This window comes from Nicotiana tabacum, chromosome 8 (assembly GCF_000715075.1).
Source record: "Nicotiana tabacum cultivar K326 chromosome 8, ASM71507v2, whole genome shotgun sequence".
Classification (NCBI taxonomy): domain Eukaryota; kingdom Viridiplantae; phylum Streptophyta; class Magnoliopsida; order Solanales; family Solanaceae; genus Nicotiana; species Nicotiana tabacum.
The window spans coordinates 98,668,359-98,681,300 of NC_134087.1; positions in this window are offsets into that span (position 1 = coordinate 98,668,359).

Here is a 12,942-nt window from a genome sequence, read left to right on the forward strand (position 1 = left end):
AAAAGGGGGGATTTTTATATGATTTTTGTGGGGAACCGGGTAGAAATCATGCCTTTAGGTCTATGTTATGTTTACTTGCATTAGAAATCATGCTTTATGCATATACTATGTTTACATGCATTAGAAACCATGCTTTTAGGATCACTTGGCATACTGAACAACATGTTATAGGCGCACTGCCTCATTTGTTACGAAATTCTGTTTCTGCATAATCATGATCATCTAGAAATTCTGTTATTAAGTTACTGCTATAATTCTGCCTAATAAAAACGTCCATTCTTTCTATGCATTAGAGACCCTGCTTTAGGACTATATTTGCTTTTAAATCATGTCTACATCGCCTAAATCAATAACTATCTTGTCTATAAAAATGCTTAAAAACAATCCTAACACTTAGATGTCATAGAGATAAGTGTGTATAAACCAATTCTGCAATGTAATATTCAGTACCTAGACCAGCATGCCTATAGGACTTAATAAGTTCAAACTGTTTTAAACTGATTCCCAGAATTCTGATTGCATTTAGACAACATTTTTATAGGGTATTACAGATCCACGCCTAGGCAAGCCTATAGGTAATCAAGGTCTAATAAAAACTGTGAAACTATGCTTTGCTTATTTGTGTGCCCAGATTCAACAGGTTCTAAAATCAGTAGGTAAACTGATTAGGTCTCTATCGATTCGCCTTAACACAATGCTGCATATTCTCTGCTTTTCATGCTCACCTAGATATCCTGTTCTAGGACCTTTCTGAAATATCTGAAATCCGATGTTTGAGACGTACTAATTGTTTGTTTATTTGTGGAGGTAAACATGAGCCCCCTTTATTATTTCTTACTTGACAGTCCTGTTTTTTCTTTACTGCCGCTTAGATTTTTCCTTTTAAACACCTTAGGAGAGTCTAGAACTACCTAAAATTTGAGGTCCTAAACACCTCCGGGACCGCAAGGAAGGGATGGGTAATGCACGCATAGAGTTTGTCTAATTAAAACTGCTTATATAACTAGTAAAGGGAGGGTAATTGGGTAGTAAAGGGATATGATGACCTATGTGCTAATGCAATGTGTAACCCCTCTAGTTGAGGAAGGTTTATCGGGTATTGTACAGATGTGATCATGTAGGCTAAAAAACCTAGGACCCCTTTTACCCCTTTGTTTTAAATGTAATACCAATTTGTCTAAATTGCTTTATCTGTTTACAAGACTAATTCACATAATTTTAGTTCTACTGGGACCCACTGTTGTGGACCGCGAGGGGTGCCTAACACCTTCCCCTCAAGGTTATTTCGAGCCCTTACCCAATCTCTGGTAATGCAAACCAGTTTATGAGTTACTTGCTTTAGGTGCCCTAACATACCTTAATCCGTTAGGTGGCGACTCTTCAAATTAAAATCCTCAATTCCTGAAAGGAAATGAGTTGTTCCCAATGAATGTCAAAACCCAAAATCCGCGAGGGAAAAAGGGGGCGCGATAATTCTTATATGTATTTTGTTGGGAACGGGTAGATACCACGCCTATAGAGTTTAAATCAGTTCATGCATTTAGAAAAATATGCCTATAGGTTGTTGCGATGTTTGTTCATTTATGTGCATTTAGATTCCATTCCTATAGAGTTTAAATCAGTTCTTGCATTTAGAAAACATGCCTATAGGTTGTTGAGATGTTTGTTTACTTATGTGCAGTTAGATACCATGCCTGTAAGTTTAAAATCAGTCCCTGCATTTAGAAACTATGCCTATAGGTTACTGTAATGTTTACTTATGTGTATTTAGATACCATGCCTACAAGTTTAAAATTAGTCTTGCATTCTAGATACCATGCAAATAAGGTTTAAATCAGTTTCTGCACGCAAATAAGGTTTGAATCAGTTTCTGCATGCACATAAGGTTTTAAAACCAATTTCTTCATTTAGATACCATGTCTATAAGGTTTTGAAACCAATTTCTGTATCTAGAGACTATATCTATAAGTTTAAAATCAATTTCTACACCTAGACAGCATGCCTATAGGACCTAATGAACCAAACTGCCTGCTTAAAATCGTTTACTGGTTTATTGCGGTTCTGATTAACGATTAGATATCATTTTGATAGGACATCTCTGATCCACGCCTAGGCAAGCCTGTAGGACGGCTAAAGTCTTGAGATTATAAAACTGTGCTTCGTTCAAATGTTTGTGAACTTCTTTGATTTAATTAGTCCTAAATTAGTAGCAACTAATCAAGTACATTCTCCCTCGCTTTAATAAAAACACTGCATATGTTCTGCTTTGTGCTCACCTAGATATCCTGCTATAGGCCCTTTTTTTAAAGTGTCTGAAATACTGTTGTTTGAGACGTGCAATTGCCTACTTATTTGTGGAGGTAAACGTGAGCATTTAAATGTTCCCTTTATCTGACAATCTTATTTGTTTTTTGCTTGTATCTTAGATTTTCTCCTTTTAAGCACTATAAGACAGTCAAGATCCATCTTAACTAGAAGTCCTAAACATCTCCAGGACCATAAGTAAGGGACGGGTAATGCACGCATAGAGTACGTTTAATTAGAATCGCTTATATAACCACTAAGGGGAGGGTAATCGGGTAGTAAATGATATGATGACCTGTGCGCTAATGCTATGTGTATCACCCCAACTTGTGGACGATTACCAAGTATTGCACAGAAGTGATCCTATAGGCTAAAAAACTAAGGACCCCCTTTACTCCTTGTTTTAAACAAAATATTTATTTGTCTAAATTTCTTTGTTTGCTTATAAGACTAATTCACCTAATTCGAGTTTGGTCGGGACCCACCTTTGTGGACCTCGAGAGGTGCCTAACATCTTCCCCCCGAGGTTATTTTGAGCCCTTACCCAATCTTTAGTAATGCAAACTGGTTTATGAGTTATTTGCTTTAGGTGCCCTAACGCACCTTAAATCCGTTAGGTGGCGACTCTTCAAATTCCATGCCCAATTCCCAAAAGGAAATGAGTTGTTCCCAAGAAATATCGAAACCCGGACTTTCGCGAGGAAAAAAAGGGGCGTGACAAGAGTCACTGTCGATGAGTTCCAGCTGCCAGAGTCTTCGATAAGAAAGAGGCGTCTGAGTAAACAGAAGTGAGATCTTTCTACTTCTTGAACTAGCCTTCCTAGCTTGAAGTCCAGTGAGGAACTCTTTCTCTTATATAGGATATTTTGCCTTGAAATCCCATTCTATCCATCTTATTCTTTTGTGTATGTAAAGACTAGCAGGGCATTATCTTGTATCAATTACTCTCTCACTCACGATGAAAGCTAAGAGCTTGCTCGAAGACAGCCTTTACTTTCTAGTTGTAATCTTTCCTATCCTTTAGGCGGGGATAGGTTCATAGGAGGACTTGGTTACATAGGAAGGAAAGGCTTAAACTAGAAGGGATAAGAGAGGGAATTTGCAACACTCTTAGTAGACGGTCGAGTTGAAACTCCCTCTATCCTCAGATATTGCGTATAGGACAAGGAAAGTTATTGAGGGCTCTTTATGGTAATTACTTTTACACTAAAGGGGATAAAACAAGAAATATCCTAAGCAATACAGATCTTCCTATTAATACTAGCACTAGTGGGAATGGCTCCCGGGGAAAAGGAATTACACTAGATCTTAGCAATGGCACTCCAACAAGCTCGGCAGGGAGAGAAAGAAGAGAAGGAGAAGAGGAAGTATGACGAAAAGGGTATGAAATAGGTTGTTTGTAGCGATTGTTATTGCTTATTTGGTTGGGATTACCAGCCTGACTGTTTACCGTGAAAATGGTAACAACAATTAAATTTGTAAATGGGATTCTAAAAATACGTGATCTATTCTCGAGCTAAGTTGTTAAAGCAGTTAATGCTAAGAATGCTAAGTTTAATATGAAATGCAGGGTAAAAAAAGGCAGTAACCAAACCAAAGGTGGGGGCTGTTGCCCGGATGAAAAGATGATCGATGGGACCTCGGGGTCAGCGTTAGTATAGATCTCGAACTATCAAGGATATCCGGGGATAGGATACAAGTTAAAGATATAATTAGACAAGGCTCTTTCGGACGATATTATGTTATATAATGAAGAACAAGTTAAGAGGCGATGAATACGGAGACGGCCTCGAGCCAGTACCAAGTGATAAACAAGAAGAATAACCGAAGATAAATGGCTTTGAGCCAAGGGGAATAAGCAAATTAGAGAAGAGAGGAAAAGAGAAGATATTATTGCCCTTGAGTAGGATGATTGGAGCTGCTCTACAAGATGTTAGTGACCCCCCTTATATAGGAAGGGGACGCCCAAACTAAGTACAATATATGTAGTATGACAAAAGAGAATGAGATGTGACAGCCTGTTAGCCTCACGTCGCATGTGGGCTGACGTCAAGCCGCTTGAGTAGATTTGATCGACCCCGGGTACATTCCCCGGGGGGATTCCTATGTTTGTCGGAGCTTTAGCTGATGTTATTCTTGGCAGGGCATCGACAGGTTTCGAGAGAAGCGACTGACCCGAGATCTAAAGTTCCGAGGTCACTCTTCGAAGCATTATGTCAAGGGGAAATAAGCCCCCGGGATTTCACCACACATAGATAGTCTCCGCATTTCTTAGAGGGAAGTGATAAGAAACGGTATCGACATATTATTTCTCGATCTCTTGTAGCAGCGTCGTGACGATGATGCTGCTCTCCTTTGACAGGTATTGAGGTGCTTCGCCTTTTTGCTTCTTTAGGATCAACTGAAAATTTACGACTCTTCACTCTTTGGAATCGTACCGTTGCTATGGGTTCAGCTTCTACGAATGTATTGATTGCGCCTGCCGTTATATTTTTCGAGGGCGGTAATGATGTCGTAGGTTGTTGTGCCTCCCCTATAAATGGGGCTCCTTACGGCTGGCTTTTTTATTCAAACTCCCTTCGATTCCTATCTCTTCTTCCTTTCCTGCTGTCTTGCATCTCTACCATCTTTCCGTGTTTGAGGTGTGAGGCTTCAATATTTTACGCCATATGCGCCTTGACTCCTTTCTTGGTATCTTTTCGGTTGTACGGAGTTGTGCCGCCGTGATATTGCTATTGTTGCTGCAGCTATCGGCTCGTGGTGATGAGGCAGAGGGCCGATTCCTTACGACCTTGGGGGTTGTTTTTGGACTATGCAGCGCTGCTCAAGAGGGGGCTCGGATTATACACCGTTGCTCACCCTCATCCCTTGGCTCGGTGCATTGCACCCCTTTTGGATTCCTGGGGGTGTGGTGGCGGCACCCCCTGGCTGTTGCCTTCCAGGCCGAGGCAACGTCTCAAGAAGTGGCTTGGTGGGATTGATACTGGCGGGGTTCATGATAGCCAAATTTTTCACCCAGCCAATTCTTGTCTCCTTCCCTCATCTCTATTCCTTTAGAAGATTCCATTCTAAGGAATCGAGATGAGGTCCTCGAGGGCCTCGGACTTGGAAGATATTGTCTTTGAGGTCATATGCATAAGGGGATGACGACAGAGATGCCGCATAAGAAGTAGGCTAGACTCTTAGGCTTTTGCTATATGCATATCTTTGGATTTCCTTTTATGCGTGATCATCCCCTTGCGGGCTTCTGTAACTATATGTGAGGACCCCTCGAGGGACATTGTTTGTGGATCTTTATGAATATGGATATACCTTTTCTTGACTCTTGCTTTCAATTTTTGCCTTGTTTTTGTATGTTCTCATGCCCTTCGAGGCCCTTGGACGTGTTCCTCCATTGTTAGCTGCCGATGCTTGGCTCGGATGTGAGCATTTTTCTCGATCTTATGTTGATTGGTATGGATTCTTTCCGAGCCTGTTGTTATACTTCGGATCGAGCCTAAGTTGATCTGATAGGCTCGGGCTGCCAGGTTCTCTGAATCGTATAGAGATAGTTGGTGGAGTCCTGGGTCTCAAGAATGGTATCCCGAGTGAAGGTTATTTTTAGGTACCTGGGGTATCCTTTCGGACTGATTGTAGATACCCCTTTGGAGCATATGTGATTGACTTCTGTTGAGGAGTTACTCATGCTCATGTGCTACCTCGATCCTTCCTGGAGCCTTTGATTGATAAAAATGGCTTCGCGTAGGGTCCTTCGTGTTCTGACCCTGAATAGGACTAGTAACCTCGGGCTGTCGGATCCTTACCGTGAAGGCATGAATAGTGTTTTTGGACTTTGTAGTGGCTTTTGAGAGGAGGCTTGCCCGAGGGCTGGCGGGTTTAGGGATGCCGATAGCTTCTTGAAAGCAATCTCCAAGCAGAGGTCTGCCTGCGTTTGGACCATCCAGATCGACATTCGGGGCTTGTTCTGTGTGAGTGTATGTTAAAAACAACTGCATTTGCCAGCTGGCTTCCTTTGGCGGAGGCCTTTGAGGCTGTGCGCCGATCTTGTGTTGGCGAAGGCGTTGTTGACCTTCTGGGGCTTTGTCTTACCGTGATGGAGGCCTCCGGGGTTGACTATTACAGCGACGCCAGATATGGTGCTAATGGCTGGTGCTCTTGGATGTTTTTGAATTGTCGTCGCCTTTCCTATACGCAATGTGAGGCTTTTTTCGCCTCCTCGGGGGTTGTCGGAGCCTGCCTTTAATGGTTGCTTATTTGGGGAAAGCAGAGACCGGGCTTGGGTGAATTGTTCCTCCTTGGTGTTAGCTGCTGGTGCCACACCTTCGAAACCCCCGTTATTTGTTTAAAGAGATGAAAAGATGCACTTCAGGCGGTGTGCCTCGCGCTTCGCCAGCTCTACCTATGACGATGGCGAATTTAGTAGTCATGCCTTCCTTCCTCTGTTGGGCCTTCCTCGTTTGGGCCTGTGACGGGCTTAGGTCCGAGATGATTTGTCAAGGGGCCAAGCCTCAAAATAATCTGGATGAGGGTGAGTACTTAGACTCCTTAGTGAAGAGAAGGAAGATGAGCTGCAGTATTGGTGATATGAGGCGTATCGGAGCCCAAACTACGAGAGCTATTTGATGGAGCAGGTGACTTCTTGTAGTACACAATTCACCTCTTTCTACCTTTAAGGCTTAAGGGCGACGTCAACCGTGTCAGAGTTGTTCGTAGGGAGCTAAGGGCTCAAGTGCAGGCTCAAGCTTCGGAGGGGACGAATGCCTCGGCCAAGGCCTCTACCTTCGAGGTTCAATTCCTTATGGCAGCTTGTATGATTGGGAAACTTCGAATCTGATCTTTCGAAGTTTTAGAGCTAAGATAATTGATGCTTGAGCCGAAGTGCCACTAAGCCGAACCAAGGCTGATCAGGAGATGGCGATTTGTATGAAGGGTGTTGTTGATGCCCAAGCTGAGCTGAAGTGAACCCTCGACTGAGAGAAGGGGATTGAGGAATATGTTCATTGCAGATCCCGAAGAGAAGCACTTGAGGAGGTCAGTGCAAGGGGCTCCGTTTTCCCGGAGGAATTGGCTCGAGTAAGGGGGAGTAATCGTGGCGCTTGGTCGCTTCTTGCTGAAGTTGCGGAGGGTGAATTTTGACAAGCTGTAGCCCTTTTAGTGCGGAGTGTAGATTTTGCCGCTTTCTCGCTTTGTTTCTGATATATGCAGAATATGCCTGTAGGTGGAGAATACACCATTTTTGTGCATGTAATATATAAGAAGAAATTTGAAGTTTTACCTCTTCTATACCATTTTCTTTGTTATTGCTTTCGACCAGGCGGGCTGGTTTTGATGTTCGGTGGGATCCTCGTAGGTCGGGGATTGATCAGATAGGTCCGGGGGCTCTTAAGTGTGATCCTTAATGTGAGCAGGTGTTGGGGCCTCCGTACTTGGCCTGGCTGTTTAGGCTTAGTTTTCGAGTCGGGCTTCGGCTCGAGCCTCCTCACCCTTGCATTTTTTGTGCCCGTGCGGGTAGGTAGTATTTGATTTTTTCTCCTGCCCCTAGACATTCACCGTTCCAATCATTTTGGTCCAGTCTCCGAGTGGCATTGTGACTCGAGCTTCAATTGACCCTCAATATGTTTCCTGCCTGCATGGGCAAATGATGATGGCCCTTTGTGCTTTGGGTTGAAGTGACCTTACGGGCACGCGGCCCGGAAGTTTACTCGGCCGACGACAGTGGCACTTATGCCGTGCCCTTAGGCACATTTCAGTTTTTGGGTCCAGTCTCTGAGTTGCGTTGCGATTCAAGCTGTAATTGACCCTTAAATTTTTTTTTTTTTTAGTTTCTGGCCAGCGACGGCGACACTTATGCCGTGCCCTTAGGCATATTACAGTTTTTGGGTCTAGTCTTCGAGTCACGTTGCAATTTAAGTTGTAATCGACCATTAAATTTCTTTGATTTCCTGGCCGGCGATAGTGGCACTAATACCCTTAGGCATATTGCAGTTTTCGGGTCCAGTCTCCGAGTCGCATTGCGATTCGAGCTGTAATCGACCCTCAAATTTCCTTGATTTCCTGGCCGGTAATAGTGGCACTTATGCCATTCGGTCGTTGAGACCTTTCAGTATGTGGCCCAGAGGCTTCCATAGTTAACTATTTTGGATTCGGTCTCCAAATTGGGTTACGATTCGAGCTCATTTTAATCCTCAAGTTGATATAAGCTTTTAGCTGGCGACAATGGCTCTTACGCTATTTTTGCTCGTGGGCTTTTTTGTAGGCTTTGTTTCAGCTCGTTAAGGTCTTTTTAGAGTATTTTTGCCTGTCCCGTCATCGATTCCAGAGGAACCTTGATTTCAAGTCGTTGTCGGCGATGTTTCGAGCACCTCGTAAGGTTCATAGCTCATAGGTCGAGTAGATCGACACTCTTGCAGTTTTGAGCCGATGTGGACGGAGCTCGTTTTTGCCTGTTGAGAGAAGCCTGTTTTAACCGGTTCTTTCCAAAGTATATTCGAAGTAGTGATCTGCGATTTTTAGCAACAGTCGAGCGTCCTCGAGTCGCGTTATTTTGTCTGTATCATCCGTTTTAACCGTAGTCATGTGCGTTTGGACGTAGCTATTTTTGATCCCAAGTGATAGTTTAAGCATCTACACCGAGGGTATGCCCTTTAGGGATTCTTACAAATGCGGTGTAAATCCTAAACTTCAGGATTTTCATGCCTGTTAAGGTCTTATAGTTTGTCATGCCTATTGAGGTCTTACAGTTTGTGTGATGTAGAATAGATCTGGTTATGCCGAGTTTGCCCGCTAGGCTCTTACAGTTTAAGATTTTCCAGTGTATGGCAATTGGCGATAGTTTCTGAGTCATCGAGTTTTTTAGCTTGAAGATCGCTTCTTGTGAACTCGGAGTTGCATTGTGAGGGCTTTGTGAGCCTGGGGTTCCGACCATAGGGTCGTGTGGGCGCTGAATCGTTTAAGTCTCCGAGTAAATTAGGACATATTTGGCAGAGAGGCTTCTGTCGAGAGTATACTGTGATTTTCCCTTTTGGAGAATGAGATGTTTGGAAGATATTCTCTGATCCATTGGCGCAATACACGTGTTGTTGTGTTGAGTCGATCTATTTTTAGGTCGAGTTTGGTTGCTCCAATTATTTTCACGTTGTCATAGTCTGAGAAGGAGCCTTTCTCTTTTTTTATGGAAAAGGGGGTATTTTTTGATTTCCCGATATAATAGTACATGCTTCTGCTTTGGCGGGGTGTGATTACATTGGTTGTTTGGCCCGATACATCGTCTCCCTGCAAGAACCTTTGCTTGGTGTTTCCCCGACTCCTTCGAATCGGGTGGCTTCTAGGGGGAATGCCCCTCACCACTTGAAAGTTGGCCGTAAGGGTGGCTTCGAGCAATTCGTGGAGTTTCCCCTTTAGGAAGCTTCACAGACGTTGCCTCATTAAAAACCTTGCCGGTAAAAACCCTCCTTTTTTGGGATAAAAACTCGGTCGAAGGAAAAGAGTGTAATGGGTGCCTGTATGAGGCCTCTTGATAGTGTCTCGAGGCCTCTTGATAGTGTTAGCGTTCTGGTATCTCCGGTCGAGTGCCTGCATGAGGGTTAGTTCTTAATCCGAAATGAAACAAAAGGAATGGTTGTACCTTGAAACGAGATATGCTGGTGGCGCCTTGAGATTGGCTTATTATGACCGCCCGAGGGCGGACATGCGATGCAGATTTCTACTTCGTGTTGTCAAACCCGACCGGGGCTGATACCTGATTCGCCCGCTGGCCTATTCAGGAGTAGGGGTATGGGCACTGATAACACGTCATGTATTGCAAATATTTCCCTTGCCGCGTGTTGTTCCCCATAGATAGTTTTGACCCCGTCCTTCGTCGGGAATTTTATCATCTGGTGGAGGGTGGATGGTACTGCTCTCATGCAGTGTATCCACGGTCGCCCAAACAAGGTGTTAAACCTTATATCTCCCTCGATGACATGGAATTTGATGTCTTGGGTTGTGCCGGCCACGGTAATCGGAAGGACAATTTCTCCTTTCGTTGTTTCGCTCGCCATATTGAACCCATTGAGGACCTGAGTGGCGGGCACGATCCATTCAAGCAGTCCGAGCTGTTCTATCACGCTCGACCTGATAATACTGGCCGAGCTACCTGGATCCATGAGTACACGTTTTATCTAAAAAGAATTTACAAGAAATGAGATTACCAGGCATTATTGTGGGGTTGAGACAGGGCCTCGGTATCTTCTTCGCTGAACGTAAGGGCGTCTTCGGGGATATATCCCCGAGTCCGTTTATCCCTAGTGATGGATATTTTTGTTTTCCTCATCACGGATTTCTGCAGGGCATCGGCGCCCTCCATGATCATGTGGATGACGTGTTGTGGTTCATTTGCCTCATTCTTCTTGGTTGCTTCCCTGTCTCGAAATTGATTTTTGGCCCGATCGCTAAGGAATTCCCGAAGGTGCGCTTTGTTGAGTAGCCGGGCCACTTCTTCTCGTAGTTGATGGCAATCCTCGGTCCTGTGACTGTGTGTGTTATGGAACTAACACACTAGGTTGTAATTCCTCTATGAAGGGTCCGACTGTATTGGTTTGGGCCACTTGGCGTCCTTGATTTTGCCGATAGTGAACACGATGTCTGATATGTCGACGCTGAAGTTGTATTCCAATAAGTGGGGCGCATTTGTCGGCACCATGTTCCGATCGAACCTAGTTCTGTTGATGATCCCCCGGGGATCTTGTCCTCGATCTATCCTCCGATCGTTGCGGGGTAGGTTGCACCTCGGGACGTTTCTTCTGTCTTTATGTTGCGGTTGGTACCTTTCTTTGCTTGGTTTCGACTCTTTTGCCATAGTCTGTTTGGGTATATTGAGCCCAAAGGGGCTCCCAGCTGGTCATCCTTGACCCTGATCTTTGACTGGTATCGGTTGTGAACGTCCAACCAGGTAACGGCCGGATATTCGATTAGATTATGCTTCAACTGTTTTGAAGCCATCGAGCTTCATTCATTCAGGCCTTGGGTGAAGGCGTGCACCGCCCAATTGTTGGAGACTGGTTGCAGCTCTATCCATTCCATCTGAAAGCAGGATATGAGTTCTCGCAACATCTCGTTCTCTCTCTACTTGATTTTGAAAACGTCAGATTTCCTCGCTGCTACCTTGATGGCTCTGGCATGTGTTTTTACGAAGGAGTCTGCTAGCATGGCGAACGAATCTATGGAGTTGGGAGCCAAGTTATGGTACCACATCATGGCCCCCTTTGAAAGCGTTTCTCCGAATTTTTTTAGCAACACGGACTCGATCTCGTCATTTTTTATGTCGTTGCCTTTTACTGCACAAGTGTAAGCAGTGACGTGTTCGTTAGGGTCGGAGGTGCCATTGTACTTGGGGAGCTCCAGCATTCTAAATTTTTTCGGGATAGGCTTCGGGGCTGCTTCCTCGGGGAACGGCCTCTGAATGAACTTCTTTGAATCCAAACCTTTGAGGACCGGGGGCTCACCTGGGATCTGATCGACCCTGGAGTTGTAGGACTCGACTTTTTTGTCGTTGGCTGCAATCATTCTTTCACATGATTTGATCCTTTTGGTGAGGTCCTCGAGCATTTTTACGATGGCGGCGTCAGCCACTGACCCGTTGTGGCTTGACCTTTCGAGTGCTCGCTCGGTGGGGGGAGCCATCTCTCGCACCGCTGTGCTGGGGGTTCTCGGATGGCTTTGCAGTTGAGAAATGGCCAGTTGTTCTGCCTGCAACATTTCAAAAATAACATGAAGACTAACTTCCTGTTCTTCTCGGGCCGGGGTTTTTTGAGTTTCCTATTGGTCGTTGTGTCGTACGCTTCTGTCGGTGTGAGAAGTTTTGTCAACTTGTTGTGCGTTCTATGAATCTGCGTCCACTAGGATCGGTCCGGGAGTGATATCAGGATTCCATGGAGGTGCTCCAGCAGCTGGGACAGCCACACCATTTTCCCCGTGATTTTCGAGGTTGTCGTTCTCAAATCCATTTACCGAGCCGGACATTTTGGCCTGAAGTCGAAGGATCTTAGAAAAGAAAAAGTGTGAAAGCTGATGTGTATTTGTGTAATGAAAACTAACTAAAAAAAATAACCACTATTATTTTTAGCCCCACGGTGGGCGCCAAACTGTTTACCGTGAAAATGGTAACAATAATTAAATTTGTAAATAGGATTCTAAAAATACGTGATCTATTCTCAAGCTAGTTTTTAAAGTAGTTAATTCTAAGAATGCTAAGTTTAATGATGAAACGCGGGGTAAAAAGAGGCAGTAACCAAATCGTAGGTGGGGGCTGTTGCCCGGATGCAGAGATGGTCGATGGGACTTCGGGGTCGGCATTAGTATTGATCTCGAACTATCGGGGATAGTCGGGGATGGGGTAACAGTTAAAGGTATAATTAGACAAGACTCTTTCGGGCGATATTAAGTTATATAATGAAGAAAAAGTTAAGAGGAGATCAATACGGAGACGGCCTCTAGCCAGTGCCAAGTGATAAATAAGAAGAATGACCAAAGATCAATGGCTTTGAACCAAGGGGAATAAGAAAATTAGAGAAGAGAGAAGATATTATTGCCCTTGAGTAGGATGATCGGAGCTACTCTACAAGATGTTGGTGACCCCCCTTTTATAAGAAGGGGATGCCC